General features: G+C 40.7%; 1 pseudogene; it reads left to right on the top strand.

Annotated features, from left to right (window-relative positions):
- Positions 1 to 2,340: 2,340 nt before the first annotated feature.
- Positions 2,341 to 18,194, top strand: LOC143690358 (RNA-binding protein 12-like; annotated as a pseudogene).
- Positions 18,195 to 18,822: the final 628 nt, after the last annotated feature.

Below are 18,822 nucleotides of genomic sequence, written 5' to 3'. Positions count from 1 at the left end.
TACCAACACACATGGGTCCAGTGGTAGGTCCATGAGAGGAGAGGCCTTAGAGGACTCGTCTGTGAAATTCGTCCTGGCTACCTTTGGAGCCAGAGCCCATGTAACACCTGGTCCGAGTCCAATGACCTGGCCTGCATCTGCATACGGATATGCTGCCCGAACCACAAAAATGCAACTCGTATGCTTGCCCCAAGCCTGTTCCTCTTCCTGCTATCCCTCGCCCATTCACTGATATTAGCTATACTAAACATTTGTTGAGCAGCTATACTGTGCAGGAAAGCTTCCTATGTGGCGAATAAACCTTAGTTCTTATGACCTAGTTGGGGAGGCCGGAATCAATTATTTGTGTTTATCTGTTTAGTGAGTTACAAATTGTGATGTGAGCCATCGAAGAAAAGACAGAGGGTGATAAAGGAGAAGTTTAACCTATATTTGGGTGTCAGGGAATGCTTTCCTAAAGAAATGACATTTAAACATCTCTGAAAACCAGACAATCTGTCACATCCCCTATCTAGCCAGTTGCCCAAATTCTCTTATATCTCTATCTCCTTTCTGGTCCCACCTCTGATGCTCTTGGTAAATAAATGATACTGTGCAGAAAAGAGGTAACCTAGCAAACCTAAGACAGCCATCCTTAGACATTTTTGCTTGCAAGATTGGCCCTTGGTTGATGCCTGGGAACTTAGATTTTGAGCGAGTTCTCACCTTTCCTAAATGATAAGTACCACTCACCCTACAAGGTGTTTTGTGCTGGACACCTGCTTTCCTTCTAGAAGTCTGGAATTTGGATATGTGCCAGGCAGAAGGTCCCCCTACATGACCAGCCCTTAGTAAAAACTCTGAATAACTAATCAGCTTCCTCGATAGACAACTCTTCACAGGTGCCATCACAACTAGGTGCTGGAGGAATTAAGCACGTCCTGTGCGTGATGGAGAGGATGCTTGGAAGCTTACAGCTGGTTTCCTCCAGATTTCGCCCTTGAGCCTTTTCCTTTTGCTGACTTTGCTTTGTATCCTTTGCTATCATAAAGGTTAGCTGTGAGTATGACTATATACTGAATCCTGTGAATTGCCCTAGTGAATCACAGAAACTGGGAATGGTCCTGTTCCCTGACACAGCTGCCCAATTAATTTAATCCTCTCCAAACTAACTTCCCTGACACTGTTCCATATACTAATGCAATCCATTCATTTGTTCACTCACTCACTCACCTTTTCATGCCCAATAAGCACCAAAGATTGAGCTAGGTACTGGTGATTCAGCTTTTCAGACATTCTTTTAGAGATCTTTTTATTTAGGTCTCTACCCCAATACAGAGGCCTTCCCTGACTGACCAATTAAGTGGTACCATCATCATCTTGAGGGTTCTCTGCCCTGGCTGCACATGAGAAAATACCACTCTGAGGTTATAACTCCCTTGTTCTTAGACAAGGGCCTGGGCATCATTTTTTAAAAAGCCTCTGATGATTTTAATGTTCAGGCAGGGTTCAGTTTGAGGACTGAAGCTCTATCCCTTTATCCTGTTTTATTTTTCATGGCACTTAGTGTCAACTGATAAGTTAATATTGAATCATTTTCATTCATCAGCTGTCATCCTCACTAGAAAGAACACATCATAATGGAAGGGCCTTGGTCTATTATGTTCACTGCTACCTCGCTGGTGCCTAAAACAGTACCTGCTGTAGTGTGAATGTTCAGTAAATATCTGTTAAATGAAAGAACACATATGTGGTAGTTAGGCTCAGGTGTCAACTTGGCCAGGTGATGGTGCCTAGTTTTGTTGCTGTGGACATGAGCCAATGACATGTGAACCGCATCTGTTGCTGATTACATTTGCAGTCGGCTAGGAGGCGTGCCTGCTGCAATGAATGACTTTTGACTTAATTGACTGGAAGCTTAAATGAGAGAGCTCCACGTAGCACAGCCCAAGTAGCTCAGGATATCTCATCTCAGTGCTTGCAGCTCAGCCCAGACCTTTGGAGATGCAGAAAGGAATCACCTGGGGGAAAGTTGCTGGAACCCAGAGGCCTGGAGAGAAGACCAGCAGAGATCGCCCTGTGCCTTCCCATGTAAGAAAGAACCTCAGTTGCAAGTTAGCTGCCTTTCCTCTGAAGAATTATACATTTTTAACTAAATAAATCCCCTTTTATTAAGAGCCAATGCATCTCTGGTGTGTTGCACTCAGGCAGCTTTGGCAGGCTAAAACAAGATAGTACTCTCTATTCTGGCATTCAAAGCTCCCTATGATCTGAAAAAGCCAATGTATCTTGTCATTCTCATCCCCTTTGCTTATCTATACTCCAAGCATCAAGGGCCATTTTGGTTATACCTCACTTGCCATGGTCATCACAGTCTCTCTGAAGAAGGATCATCTGGGCACACCTCCAACTCTGTCTTCCACTGGGCTGAAGAGTCTTCTGCCTGTAGCTCCCGAAGATTATTAGTGAGTGCTTTGTTCTTAGCAGGTGTTCATTACATGAATTGCCTAGAATCTTCTCTGGATCCACAAAATCAAAGGCATTTCAGAGAAAGGATAATTAAGGCACTAGTTTTAGTACTACTCATTAGAAGGGATGAATGGCTCACTGGAAGAGGGGTTGCAACCACTACCCTGCTCTCAACGTGGTACCTTGATTAAAATTATCAATGACTAAAATGCCTGATGTCATTGTTCAAATGCATGCTTTGCTTTTCCTATAGTCAACTTTGATTAGCAGGGTTAATGTTGAGACCCTGTTGTAGGAAATGGAAAAATATGGATAAACCAGGCTGCTAATGTGATACCTTTAGCACTAATTCCCAGGTGGAATTTCTCTGTTGTTCATCTGCTGCAGAGAATTTGATTATGAAGAGTCAGGGACTCTGCAGATTTCCCAGGGGTGAACCTCAATCCTCAGCAGTGTAGATAATCTTCACTTGGGTCTCTAGACACTTTTAAACACAAATCAAAGGAAAGGTGTCTTAGGAATTTAAGTGGCATTTCACTTGTGTGGGTCACTTAAGAACTTATATTGTTTTTTTGTTGTGGAATAGATCTTGGGGCTTTAATTCTCTTAAAAATATGTTTTTCTTTCTCAAATTATTCCAGCTGTTTGTGGGTCAGTTTTAAGTAAATGGAAAAGAAAGTTGCCATAATTCTTTGAAAAGATATCCCCTCCAAAAAATAATAAATTGAAGGAGAGGTCATAATGAGAAGTCATCTTACTACATTAAAATTCAGGCATCATAATTCACTAGCTTTGGACACTAGACAAGGTACTCAACAACTCTGTGCCACAGTTTCCTCAACAAAAGTGGCACAGTAATAGTAACCTACTTCATAGAGTAGTTATGAGGATTAAATGAGTTAGTATATGTAAAGCACTGCAAAACAGTGCCCGGCACAGAGTCAGCACTCAATAGTTGTAAGCTAATGCTAGAAATTTTAAAAGAATATTTAAAATATGTAACATAAAAAATAAAAGTATAAAATTAGTAAAGTAAATATAATTGATTATTCATGTAGTATTGGTACAGGAAGGACATTTCTAAGTATGCTACCTTAGTTTGAAATTATAAAACACTGTAAGTGCAACTCAGACAAGTGTGAAAGAGAAAATAACTTTTGCCACAGAGGAGACAATTTTTAATATACAAAGAGCTCCAGCACATCAACATTAAAAAAATTAACACCACTATAAAAATGGGCAATATATTTGAAAAGTCAATTCATAAATGAAAAATATGGTAAAAAAACACGGACAAGTTTCAACCGAAAATAAATAAAAACTTAAATCACAATACACGTTTCTTCTGTCCAATCATGTAGCAAAGATGAGATGAAATGTTAATACACAGTGTTGTCAAGAGTGCGAAGAAGTGAGCATGTCTCATGCACTGCTGGTTGGAATTAACACCTCTGTCCATGTATGTCAAATTCCTGAAATTTTGCATACTCTTAATTTTAACAATTACACTTCAGGAAATTATTTTAGGAAGATAATTATGGATCTAAACCAATGCTCATCATGCATTGCTTACCACATAATGAAATATTTTAAACCACCTGAATATTAACAAAAGGATGTTAGGTTAAATTAGCAATTTATTAGGTAACAACTACAATCAGTGTTGAAGCTGGATATTCTATAATGCAGGTAAATGTTTAAAACATAATTTTCAGTGAGTAAAGCAATGAAAAGACAGGATGTACAAAAGGAACCCTTTTAAAAGAAGTTTATGGAAACAGGAAAATACGTTGAGGAAATAAAGAGTGGCTATCCATCTCTGAGAAGTGGGGGTGGCAATCACAGTCCTTTATTTTTCTTTTTGCTTGTCTATCTCCTTTACATTTTCTTTCTGAGGCATGGATTAATTTTGTGACCAGTAAAGAGTTTCAAACACTCACGCACACTATACAGATGGTAACTAAAGCTTTCTATTTTCCATTGGGTGTTTCTACCTGAAAGAGAATTTTATTGCCTAAGCCATCCTATCTGACTTTCACCTTGCTAGTGAAAATAAGTTCATGCTCTAGAGTGCAAACCTTCTCCTATTGTTTCCATTCTGACCTCTGTGTTTAGGCAATGTCTAGTAATGTTCCATGTCTCAGCTGCTTCTAGGGAAAAGAACTGTACAGCCTCTCCTCCACCCGACTCCCCCCAGTTTATACAGAGTCTAGAATAAACAAACACTTTGTTTTCACAAGGGAACCTTATTATTATTACTTATTATTTACTGAGCAACAACAGTTCTTTATAAAAAGAGACGAGTGATCTGTTCTAAATTGGGCTAACTAATAAGCGCCTAGCTCTTGAGAACACAGCCACCTGCCAAATGCTTTCTAGTTCGGAGGTCTATTAAAAGCTCTTCCCTTCCAGACTCCTCTCTCCAATCAGGAGGAAGACATGGGGTGGGTGGCATCAGTGAATCTGTTACACATTCTGGTTAGTACATGATTTGTCCCCCTACCACAGATTCTGAGAGTTGTAGGATCTCTTCCTTTCTCTCTCCAACTGTGTACTTAAGCAGATGTACGGAAGTCATGGTCTTTAACCCTAGTTTACTTCTGACCTTGGCTTAAGTTATTCAGCAACACAGTGCGCATAAATACCCTGAGGATGTCAAGTGAGACAATAGCTCCTGCTGAGCCAGGGTTGGGGAGGAGGAGAACTGGGTGGGTGTGTTTGGACTCAGACGGGTGGAAGAAGCAATAGCAGCGGGACAGTCCTTCTACGACCTTTCGCTGTGAAGAAACAAAAACAGAGACATCCAAACAACTAGTTAACTATTTTCTATATTCCATAAAAAACTAAGGGAAAGATAATGACTTTTCAATAAACTTTATTCAAGTATAACATGCATCTAGAAAAATGACAAATCATAAGCATACACAACAAGTAACTGGACATCACTGGTACCTCAGGAGTCCCTCTCATGTTTCTCCTCATCTCTATTGCCTCCTTCATCCTAAAGTTAACCAATACCCTGACTTCTAATTCCATAGGTTGGTTTTACCTATTTTTGAACTTTATAAACATGAAATTGTACAGTATGTTTTTATGTATATGAGGTTTCCCATGTTGTTTTAGTTGACGGTAGCTTTTTCATTTTCATGTCATATTGCATTCCCAGGTATGAATACACCATGATCTGCCTACTCATTTGCTCATTGCTAAACATTTGGGTTGCTTCTATGTTTCAGATGTTATAAGTAATGCATCATGTACATGTTTCTTTTTTGGCTCAAATGTGCCTGTATTTCCATAGGATTATACTTAGGAGTGGAATTGCTGGGTTGGCTGGTATGAGCATATTCAACTTTAATGATATGCGAAACATTTTTCACAAAGTGACTGTACCAATTTACACCCTTACCATCAGTATATGAGAGTACAATTTGCTCTGCATGCTTGACAACACTTGGTGTTGAGACTCTTACTTAACTTAAAATATTGTTTGGGTTTATGCTGGTATAAGGTGTGATTTTAATATGCATTTTCCTGGTAGCAAAGATGTTTAACAATTTTTAATATCCTTACTGGCATTTACAGAATTCTTTTTATGAAATGCTTAAGTCTTTAATCCATTAAAAAAATAGGTTGTTTAAACTTTTATTGTTAATTTGAAAACATTACCTATGTATTCTGGATAAGCTCTTTATCTGATGTATGTATTGTAAATATTTTCTTCCAGTTTGTGGTTTGCCTTGTTAAGAGGTATCTTTTCAAGTTTTTATATTTGAAAAAATTGTATTTTGCGCCAATTTATAATTTTTTTCTTTTGTATTTAGTACTTTTTGTGTCCCAAGAATAGTATCTAAAGTCAACAAGGAAATGAAGGGGTTTGGAGCAATGTACCCAAGAAAAAAACATGTTCTTAAACTCAATCCATGCCTGTGGGTATGTACGGATTGCAAGTAGGACATTTTGATGAGGTTTGTTCGCTTAAAGTATCGCCCAACTGAGTCAGGAGGGGTCCTGATCCTCCTACGGGAGTCCTTTATAAGCAGAATGAAATACAGACAGAGAGAAAGCCATGGCAAGTGAGAAGATGAAGATCAACAGAACCGGAAGAGAAGGGAGAGGCCAGCAGCGGCCACCATGTACATGGCTCTATGACAGAGGTGACAAGGAACAAGGATCACCAGCAGCCAGCACAGAACACCACCATCTTCAGGGAGAAAGAATCGCCTGTTGACCCCTCAACTTGGACTTGTCCTCACCTCAAAACTGCGAGCTAATAATTCTCTCTGTTTAAGCTAACTATTGCATGCCATTTACCTCAGCAACCACAGAAACTAAAATAGGATGTTTTCCTACATTTTCTTCTAGAAGTTTACAGTTTTAGCTTTTACATTTAGGCCATGTTTCATCTATAATTAATTTTTGTTTATGGTGAGAAGTATAGGTCAAGTTTTAATTTTTAGGTTTTACAAACATTCAGTTGTTTCAGTATTATTTACTGAGAAACCCATCTTCCCCACACTACAAGAAATTGGTGTCTTCATCAAGAATCAAGTGACTGTAGGTGTTGGTGTAGTTATGAACTCTGTCTTCTTTACCATTGATCTATTTGTGTATCTTAACACCAGTACAACACTCTTAATTACTGTAGCTCTATAATTTTTGGAATCTGATAGTACAGTTATCTAAATTTGTTCTTCTTAAAGATTGTTTTGGGTAGTCTAGTTTTGTTTGTTTTTTTTGCATTTTCATACAAAATTTAAAATTTGTCAATTTCTGTTCAAAAAGTGCCTCTTAAGGATTTTGATTGATATCCCATTGATTTTATGCATCAGTTTTGGGGAATTGACATCTTATTATCGAGTCTCCCAAGCCATACGCATAGTACGTCTTTCTACTTACTTAATTCTTCTTTAATTTCTTTTAGCTATATTTTGTAACAAATTTTCATTGAGAAATTTTACATCTCTTATTAAATTGATTCTTATGCATTTGATATTTTTACATTTTTCAGCCTATTGTTATTTCTTTTAAATTGTAACCACTGTGGTGGAGGATGGCATAATTGTGGTTTCTATTTGTATTTCTCTGACGACCAATGCATTTGAGCACCTTCTCATGTTTATTGGCCATGTGGAAATCCTTTTTTTGGTAAACAGCTTGCATATGCCTTTAGGAAAAGGCATTTGACAGAATTTAAAATCCTTTCTCAATGAAAACATTTCAAAGGATAGGATAGAAAGGAAGTTCCTCAACATGACAAATGGAATATATGAAAAACTCACAGTTAACATCATTCTTAATGGGGAAAGACTGAAAGCTTTCCCTCTAAGACCAAGAAAAAGAGAAGGGTGCCCACTGTGACCACTGTTATTCTATATTGTGCTGGAAGTTCAAGTAGAGCAATTAGACAAGAAAAAGAAATAAAATGCATACAGAGTGGAAAGGAAGAAGTTAAATTTTCACTGTGTGCAGAGGATATGATACTATATGTTGAAAATCCAAAAACATCTACAGCAAAGCTACTAGAGCTAATAAATGAGTACAGCAAAGTGACAGGGTTAAAGATCAACACCCCCAAATCAGTAGCATGACTATACATTATTGACAGAACATTCTGATGAGGAAATTAAGAAAAAATTCCATTTACAATAGCAAACAAAAGAATCAAATATTTAGGAATAAGTTTAATCAAGGCCACAGAAGACCCATACACAGAAAAGTACAAGAAAATGTTAAAAGAAAGCAAAGAAGACCTAAAGAAAAGAAAGGACATTCTGTGTTCATGGATTAGAAGACTAAATATAGTTAACATGCCAATTTTACCCAAATTGACTTGTAGATTCAATGCAGTATCAATTAAAATCCCAACAACATACTTTGCAAACACAGAAAACTCAATAACCAAATTTATTTGGAAGGGCAGGTTGCCCCAAATACCCAAAAATATCTTAAGAAAGAGGAATGAAGTGGGAGGTCTCATACTACCTGACTTTAAAGCATATTATAAAGCTACAATGGTCAAAAGAGCATGGTACTGGCATAAAGACAGATATACTTTTTAAAGGAATTGAATTGAGTATTCAGAAATAGACCCTTTCATCTATGGACAATTGATCTTTAATAAGGCAGTCAAGCCAACTCAACTGGGATAGAGCAGCCTCTTCAATAAATGGTGTTTGGAGAGCTGGATATCCATATACATAAGCATGAAAGAGGACCTCTATCTCACACCTTATAAAAAATTAACTCAAAATAGATCAAAGACTGAAAACCTAAATGTTAGGGCTAAGACCATAAAAACTTTTAGAATCAATGTAGGGGAATATCTTAGAAATCTTGTGAAAGGATGTAATTTCCTAGACCTTACACCCAAACCATGAGCAATAAAATAAAAGAGATAAAAAAAGTCATCCCATCAAAATTAAACACTTTTGTGCATCAAAGAAATTTGTCAGGAAAGTAAAAAGGCAGCCTACACAATGGGAGGCAATATTTGGAAAGCACATTTCAGATGAGGATTTAATATCTAGAATACATAAAAAGATTCTACAATTCAACAACAAAAAGACAAACAACCCAATTTAAAAATGGGCAAAGGACACGGACAGATACTTTCCAGAAGAGGAAATAAAAATGCCTCAAAAACATATGAAAAGATGCTCAACCTCACTGGCTATTAGGGAAATGCAAATCAAAACCACAATCAGATGTCATCGCATACCTACTAGAATGGCCATTATCAAAAAACCCCAGAAAACAACAAGGGCTGGAGAACGTGCGGAGAAAGAGGTACACTCATCCACCATCGGTGGGAATGTAGAACGGTGCAAATGCCTGGATCACAGTTTGGTGGTTCCTTAGGAAGCTGAGTATAGAAATGGTGTATGTCCACCAATCCCAATACTAGATATATATATTCAGAGGAACTGAAGGCAAGGACGCAAATGGATATTTGCACACCAGTGTTTATAGTGGTATTACTCATGATTGCCAAAAGATGGAAACAGCCCAAATGTTCATCAAAGGATGAGTGGCTAGACAAGCTGTGGCATATACATACAATAGACTGTTTCACAGTATAGGACAGAAAAGAAGTCCATGAACATGCAACAGTGTGGATGAACCTTGAGGACGCTATGCTGTGTGAAATTACCCAGAAACAAAAGGACAAATACTGTTTGATCTCAGTAATATGAACTAACATTAATGAAGGAACTTTGAAAGTTAAAATTAAGAACACAGGTTACCAGGTGACAGAAATGGGGTAGAGATTGGGCATTTGATGCTGAAGGAGTACAGAGTGCATCAGGACTGCGTGTAAAGATCCAGAAATGGATAGCACAATACTATCTGCTGGTAGCACAATAATGTAAGTACACTGAACGAAGCTGAGTATGAGAATGGTTGAGGGAGGAGGGCTGGGGGCATGTGTGATACCAGAAGGAAAGACAGAGGATAAAGACGGGGATTGCATAACTTAGTGATGGTTAGAGTGAACAATGAGGATGATTAAACGCACAAATGTAAGAATGTTTTTTGCATGAGAGAACAAATGAATGTCAACATTGCAAGGTGTTAAAAATGGGATGGTATATGGGAAAAAACACAGTCAACGCAAAATGGGGTCTATAGTTCACAGTAATATTGTAATATGTTTCTACAGAATGTAAGAAAAGCAATGTGCCCAAACTAAATGTCATTAATTGGGAAAGGGGGATACAGAGGAGTGGCATGGGATTTCTTTGTGGAAGAAATGGAAATGCCCTCTTTCAGAACATGGCGCCAAAGGCATGGTTATAGGATTATACTGAGAAGCAGTGATTTTTTTTACTTAGGTTGGATTGTATGATGTGTAAATAAAACTGTTTAAAAATGAACAGAGAGATACAAGTGCTGGAGAAAATGTGCAGAGATGTACCTGGTCACTTAATGGTAGGGAAGTAGAGTGATGCGGCTCCTCTGGAGGGCAGTGTGATGGCTCCACAGGAGACTAGGGGAGGGGTTGCCATATGATCCTGTAACCCCACAGTTAGGTGCATACTTGGAAGAACTGAGAGTGGGGACAGGAATGGACAATGGCATACTGGAGTTTATAGTGACAGAGTTCGTGATTTGCAATGGATGGAGGTGACATAAGGATATATTGATTAAAGAAATGAAGGGGGAACAGTGGTGCATATTTACAATGGACTGTTGGGTAGCTGTAAGAAGGAATGAAGTTGTGAGGCACGCAACGAGGTGAATGAACCTTGAGAACAGTATGTTGAGTGAAATAAGCCAGAAACAAAAAGACAAATATTATAATGCCTCAGTAATATGGACAAACTCTGAGAATTGAATTCGAGCACATGGGTTATCAGGTAAAGGCCTACTGTAAAGGCTCCTAGATTGTTAGCAGTCACATCAATTCCTGAGTTGTAACTGTTATTTCTAAATTCTGAGATGCTGAGTTCCTTGTGTATAACCTGGTTGTCACCTGGAATTTCGGGTAATTGTATGACACCTGGGACTCAGAACTAGAATTCTGCTGCTACGAAAGTTGGCATTATCCATCCAGCAACCTTTAAAAACTGAAAAAGTGATCAGACTTCAAGTAGAGCTATGAATGAAGCTGATCTGGGTAGGACTACGATAAATCAGACTAAAGGGTAAAGGATGATATTGACTGTATTTAAAAACTTCAACTTCTGTGTGAGACCAAAGGAAGAGAAGTTTATTTGGTGCAAAATGTATATTTTCAGCTGCACACTATCTAATTTAACTAGTATGGTCAGCTAACTTGAACACCATAATTACATGGAATCTTGAATAGGTAGTGAGATGTTTGTTTGTTTGTACAGGTTGGTATGATGTCCTGGAACATCCCCAAGTAATCTGGGCAGAAGATTAAAAAGTATTTGCAAAGTCCACTTGAGGGGAAAAAAAGTGGAAATATTAAACTTCTTCACGTGGTGAAAACCTGATATTCTTGCAAGCATTGGGGATTGCCAATTTGATGGGCCAGGCCCTCAATCTTGGGGCTGGCCCTTATGAAACTTATTCCTATAGAGAAGGTACTTAAGAGTCACCCCCCAGAGAACCTCTTTTGTTGCTTAGATGTAGCCTCTCTCTCTAAACCAACTCGGCAGGTGAACTCACTGCCCACCCCCCTACATGGAACATGACTCCCAGGGGTGTAAATCTCTCTGGCAACATGGGACAGGACTACCGGGGATGAGCTAGGCCCTGGCATTGTGGGATTGAGAAAGACCTCTTGAGCAAAAGGGAGAAGATAAATGAGGCAAAATAAAGTTTCAGTGGCTGAGAGATTTCAAGTAGAGTCAAAAGGTCATTCTGGGGGTTATTCTTATGCAGTATATGGATATCCCTTTTTAGTTTTTGGTGTATTGGAGTAGCTAGAGGGAAATGCCTAAAATTGTTGAACTGTAATCCAATAACCTTGATTCTTGAAGATGACTGAATAACGACAGAGCTCTTAAGGTGTGTTCATGTGATTGTGAAAACCTTGTGACTGATACTCACTTTATCCAATGCGTGGACATATGATTGAGGAAAAAAAAAAACAAAAAATAAGCAAATAATAGTGAGGGATAGAGAGGATGGAAGTTTTGGGTCTTCTTTTTACTTTTACTTTTATTCTTTTTTTTTTGAGTAATGAAAATGTTCAAAAATCAAGTGTGATGATGAAACTGTATGATGACACTGCGTACCACTGATTGTACACTTTGGATGATTAAAAAATGAAATGGTCTGTCTTTTTCTTATTTATTTGTACTGGTCCTCTATATATTCTGGATACAAGACCTTTTTTGGGTTTCCTCTTTTCCCCTCTTAATGGTGTCTTTTGATGAACATAAATGCAAACCTATCACTTCACTTTGTGTTCAATTGCAAAAACATGGATTTCTTCCAGTATCTGAGGAAAACCTTTTTGTATTGAATTTACTGTAAGGCAGGATGGCTATTGTTCTAGCTTACTAGCTGCTGGAACGCAATATAACAGAAATGGAATGGTTTTTAAAAAAGGGGAATTTAATAAGTTGCTAGTTAACAGTTCTAAGGTAGAGAAAATGTCCCAATTACAACAAGTCTATAGAAATGTCCAATCAAAGGCATCCAGGGAAAGACACCTTGGTTCGAGAAGGCTGATGAATTTCAGGGTTTCTCTCTCCAGTGAGAAGGCACATGGTGAACACAGTCAGGGTTCCTCTCTCATTTGGAAGGGCACATGGCAAACACAGCATCATCTGCTAGCTTCTTCTCCTGGCTTCCTGTTTCATGAAGCTCCCCAGGAGGCGTTTTCCTTCTTCATCTCCAAAGGTCCCTGGCTGGTGGACTCTGCTTCTTGTGGCTATGTCATTCTGCTCTGCTCTCTCCGAATCTCCTTTCTCCAAAATGCTTCCTCTTTTATAGGACTCCAGAAACTTATCAAGACCCACCCAAATGGGTAGAGACATGTTGTCATCTAATCCAGTTTAACAACCACTCTTGACTAATCACATCTCCAGGGAGATGATCTGATTACAGTTTCAAACATACAATATTGAATAGGGATTATTCTACCTTTATGAAATGGGATTTTGATTAAAACATGCTTTTCTAGGAGACATATATCCTTTCAAACCAGCACAACTATTAAGTAGATTTTATGGGCAATTTCAGAATTTTTTTCCAAGGGTAACCGACTATATCCAACTTTCACCTTCGCATTGCTCATAGAACCCATGCCCGGAGTTATGAGTCTATCAAGGTGTCTTTGATTTTGTGATAGAATCAGAGTATGAGGTACAAATCCTCATTCTTCAGATCTCATAAATCCTCCAAAGACCCCACATTATAGTGCCACAGAGCTACTATAATTTCTGGATATAACATGTCTTTTAAAAAAATTATTAGAGGGCAGTGCATCGGTGGCTCAGTGACAGAGTTCTCGCCTGCCGCACCGGAGACCCGGGTTTGATTCCCAGAGCCTGCCCATGCCAAAAAAAAAAAAAAAAAAAATTATTAGAGCAGTTGTAGGTTTACACAAAAACCAAGTTCACATATATCCTCCTACCCCCTTATTATAAACATTTGCATTAGTGTGGTACATTTGCTACAAGTGATTGAAGAATATTATAATAGTCGTCTATTAACTATACATGCTTTTTAAAATTACTTATTATGCCTTTTCCTAGGCTATTTCCTTTGCCTTCAATGTCCTTAACCACACAATCCCAGTTATCTTTCCAAATGCAGTTCAAATATCAATTTCTCTTCACATATTACTGCCACTGGATTCAAGTCTCAGCTACATCTCTGACACTCCCACTGCTCAATTCCAGTTTTTCTCCAGCACTCCTACAATGCCACCTTTTTCTCCCTCCTGATTCTCATCCCATCACTTAAGACTCTGACTTTGGGATCAGGCCAGCACCTTCCCACCTAAAGAAACTAGGACTTCCTTCTGTCCTCACTCTTCCTTAATTGTGGCTTTCTGCCCGAAATCCTCCTATTGTCTTCAGTCAGGTGGCACAGAGGCAGCAAAGGATTAAACGAGGCCCTAAAGCACACTTGCATACAGCAAGTGGAAATCAGGTAAGAGCAAGCCCAAGATATACCAATTCCCTTAAAAGTAACTGTGAACCTTCTCACTTCTTTCCTATTTCTCACTATGTTTCTGAAGGTACTTGATTCTGAACTTTTTGAGCTTTTACTCCTTATTCTGTCCTTGAGACCAGTTCATTTTCTTCAGTTTTGACTTTTTCCACCTACGAGGAGACAGCTGGTACTCGTCCGCTGGCTCTTTTGACTCTGGGCAACCACATTTCACTTCTGGATCCCAACCAATATTATCCCTGCAGGGTTTGCCCTGGGCCTCTTGAGAGGGCACTGGAGAAATGATTCCTGAATACATGTTAGATATCACCTGGTAGGTCTGACTTCTGCAGACTTCAACCATATTCAGTGCCGTAGACAATGAATGTATTTTTGTGAAATGGCAAAGGAGCTGGAGGCTGCCTTGAGCTCCAGGTAGTAGTTTGGGCTGGGGCTGTCAGCCGCGGGGCAGAGGTGTTTGTGGAGGGGGTGGGGGGTGGGCACTGCACAGCTCTCCCTGTCTAAAAGTTGGTTTTAATAAGTTACCCATTGGATTGACTTGGCCTCTACTTCTTGTTAAGGAAATACATCTCTTGTTTCATCAGGTGTGCGTGATTTCAGCGTAGCATGCTGTGGTCAGCCTTTTGCACGGTCTCCCAACTGTGGCAGGGACCATGGACATTTGCCACCTCTTCTCAGGACTGACCTTCCTGACGGGGGAGTGGATACTGTAGAGGGTGAACTGGGGGAGGTTCTTGTTTTCGTCACTGATGAAAACGTATAGCTTGGTATCATGCTTACAGTTGGAGCAATTAAAGGGTCAAAAGTAACACTACTGTTGAGTAGTGAAATGGAAATGCAGAATATGATTGAACTGAGTTGAAGGCATTTTGAAACTGCCAACTTAGACCACGAGCAAATGCTAATAAATCAGAGCCTCAACCCAGCTCAGGAATGAGTGGCAAAGGAAACTTACCTACAAAGTACCTAACTTTAATAAGTCTTCACCCAGTGTACGTTCTGCTGCCAATTCTGCTCATGAAAGCAAGAAAAACACACATTCTTCAACAGCCAGCATAGGAACGACCCCTCCAAGTATGGGGGCTTCTTTTGGGAGTCCGACATTTAGCTCAACCACTGCTGGCACAACTTCTCCAACAAATACAATCCCGCCACCACCAATTTCTCAATCCCAGTGATGCTGTCTTTGCCACAAATTCCATCCATTCCCCCAATACAAGTTCCTCCTCCAGTACCTACAATGTCTCCTGTGTCCCCAACCCCTCCAGTCCCTTCTGTGCCACCTATGACCCTGTTGCACCCATGTCGGACATGCGGCCCTTGAACCCACCTGTGCTGCCTCTACCTGCTGGAATGAATGGCTTTGGAGAGCCAGTGAGTATGAAGCTAACCTGAACCCTATGTTTCTGGGGGCCTTGAATCCTGTTACTCCTGTCCTAATGAACTTTCAAAGCAGTGTGAAGCCACTTTCCATCAACCCTGATGATCTTTATGGCAGTATGCATCAATGATCTTTACTGCAATGGGAAATGATGACAGTATTTTTTTTCATGGGTTCTGTGTTGATGCAGTGCTTTTTTGAAGGATCATGCAGATGAAAATAATGGGAATGGATTGGTTAAGTCTCTCTCCTTTCAAGATACATTCGAAGCTTTGAAATGAAACAGAATGCTGATGATTCGATGCTATGTGCAAGTTAACCCTGCCACAGAGAGACAGTGGGTAGCTGCTGGAGACCATATCACTTTTAAGCAAAATATGGACTTTCTGAACAAACCCATCTCCCTCTTCACACACTTCCCAGGTCAAAATTGCCCTATTGGCAGAAAAGGTCAAAGTCAAGATCACATGAGGCTGATTTGTGTGTTTATTTGAAAGGGCTACTGTTCAAAGTAGAAAACAAACATATCATTGATTTTTTAAAATATTAGATATTGTGGAAGACAGTATTAATAGAACGTATGGAACCAATGTGAAAGCAACTCGTGGAGGCTTTAAGGAACGAGGCTGACTACAAGGCTGCTTTGTGCTGTCATAACCAACACATGGGCAATCGCTTTATTCAAGTTCACCCAATTACTAAAGAAGGTATGCTGGAAAAGATTGATGTGGTTAAAAAAAATCACAGAAATCAACATGATTAGAGGAAAATCTTATTAAATCTAGACAGGGATATCAACTCTCCAAAGTCTGTGCCCACATAACAAATAATCCATTCAGCTTTACAAAGACGGATGTTCTCTGGCTTCTAGAGGGAATCCCAGTGGATGAAACTGCTGTACATGTTCTTGTTGATAACAACAGGCAGGGTCTAGGACAGGCATTGGTTCAGTTCAAAAGTGAAGATGATGCACATAAGTCTGAATGCTTATATTATAAAAAAAACTTAACAGGAGAGAGGCTTTTACTCATACAGTTACCCTAGAAGACATGAGAGAGACTGAGAAAAATCCCCCCTTTCCAAAGGGGTTAAAGATGCCTGTGCCAGGTAATCCTCCAGTTCCAGGAGTGCCTGATGTGGGGATGCTCAGTGTAGGACTGCCCAGGGCAAGGATCTCCAGTGTGGGGATACCCAACGAGAGAATGCAGGTACAGGGATGCTCAGTGTAGTAATACGTGGTATGGGAATGCCCCATGTGGGAATGCCCCGTGTGGGAATGCCCCGTGTGGGAATGCCCCAATGTGGGAATGCCCCGTGTGGGAATCCCTGGGACAGGAATGCCCGGTGCAGGAATGACTAGTGCAGGAATCCCTGGGATGGGGATCCCAATGCGGGAATCCCTGGGACAGGAATGCCCGGTGCAGGAATGACTAGTGCAGGAATCCCTGGGATGGGGATCCCAATGCGGGAATCCCTGGGACAGGAATGCCCGGTGCAGGAATGTCTAGTGCAGGAATCCCTGGGATGGGGATGCCCAGTGTAGAAATGCCCAATGTGGGAATCCCTGGGACAGGAACGCCTGGTGCAGGAATGTCTAGTGCAGGAATCCCTGGGATGGGGATGCCCAGTGTAGAAATGCCCAATGTGGGAATCCCTGGGACAGGAATGCCCGGTGCAGGAATGTCTAGTGCAGTAATCCCTGGGATGGGGATCCCAATGCGGGAATCCCTGGGACAGGAATGCCCGGTGCAGGAATGACTAGTGCAGGAATCCCTGGGATGGGGATCCCAATGCGGGAATCCCTGGGACAGGAATGCCCGGTGCAGGAATGACTAGTGCAGGAATCCCTGGGATGGGGATCCCAATGCGGGAATCCCTGGGACAGGAATGCCCGGTGCAGGAATGACTAGTGCAGGAATCCCTGGGATGGGGATCCCAATGCGGGAATCCCTGGGACAGGAATGCCCGGTGCAGGAATGACTAGTGCAGGAATCCCTGGGATGGGGATCCCAATGCGGGAATCCCTGGGACAGGAATGCCCGGTGCAGGAATGACTAGTGCAGGAATCCCTGGGATGGGATGCCCAATGCGGGAATCCCTGGGACAGGAATGCCCGGTGCAGGAATGTCTAGTGCAGGAATCCCTGGGATGGGGATGCCCAGTGTAGAAATGCCCAATGTGGGAATCCCTGGGACAGGAACGCCTGGTGCAGGAATGTCTAGTGCAGGAATCCCTGGGATGGGGATGCCCAGTGTAGAAATGCCCAATGTGGGAATCCCTGGGACAGGAACGCCTGGTGCAGGAATGTCTAGTGCAAGAATCCCTGGGATGGGATGCCCAATGCGGGAATCCCTGGGACATGAATGCCTAGTACAGGAATGCCCAATGTGGGAATCCCTGGGACAGGAATGCCCGGTGCAGGAATGTCTAGTGCAGGAATCCCTGGGATGGGATGCCCAATGTGGGAATCCCTGGGACAGGAATGCCCGGTGCAGGAATGTCTAGTGCAGGAATCCCTGGGATGGGGATGCCCAGTGTAGAAATGCCCAGTGTGGGAATCCCTGGGACAGGAACGCCTGGTGCAGGAATGAGTAAGTGCAGGAGGTAAAGAGATATCTTCCTGACCGTAGGATCAAAGGAGGCCAACAGTAGGCCTTCATTTAACTTTCCTGGCAATTTTGATGCGTCAAATGCCTTTGGGCAACCACTCCCTCCTCAAGGATTAGGAGGGATCTTTGGTGATGCTAGGCCTGGGATGCCTTCATAAACTGGTCCATAGACTGATGAGCATATAATCCTATTACTGGGAGGTTTTTTGGTGTAGTTGTTCGATCAAGAGCAACTTGATCAAAAAATGCTTCATGCAGACTACAAATGCAGAGGGGAGAGAATTGAAGCTCTTTGCCCTTTCAAGTCCCTTTCTTTGGCATTCATGACACTAAGGCAGGAAGACTGCATGGGTTCTGGTTAACAAATGCCCTTGTCATGAAAACTTCTGTCTTAAAAAGTCTTGTTCTCTTACAGCAAAGGCTCCCCTTATAGTTACTCTCCTTCTTCATTAAAATGCCCTAAATGCGTATCACATTAGATTATAAACATGAAGGAAATTGGAGAAATACCATGAAAAATAAATTTTGTCTTTTACACAACCCTCTTGTCTTGGTCCCTGACATTTCCTACAAATCAATGTACTTACAACAGGGGCAGCCTTTTAAAAGATGTATCATATTAAAAAACAAATATATATATATATTATATTATATATAATATATATATATATATAGTGCTTTTTGGTGTTTGTTAAGTCAGTAGAACACTGAAATCCAGTATTGTGTAATCTAAGTGGCAAATGTCTCATTTGCGTGATAAGACTATATTCTCAGAGGATTGACAGT

Source organism: Tamandua tetradactyla, chromosome 7 (genome assembly GCF_023851605.1).
Source record: "Tamandua tetradactyla isolate mTamTet1 chromosome 7, mTamTet1.pri, whole genome shotgun sequence".
Classification (NCBI taxonomy): domain Eukaryota; kingdom Metazoa; phylum Chordata; class Mammalia; order Pilosa; family Myrmecophagidae; genus Tamandua; species Tamandua tetradactyla.
The sequence above is the reverse complement of the archived record's forward strand: the minus strand, read 5'-3'. Positions and strand labels throughout refer to the sequence as shown.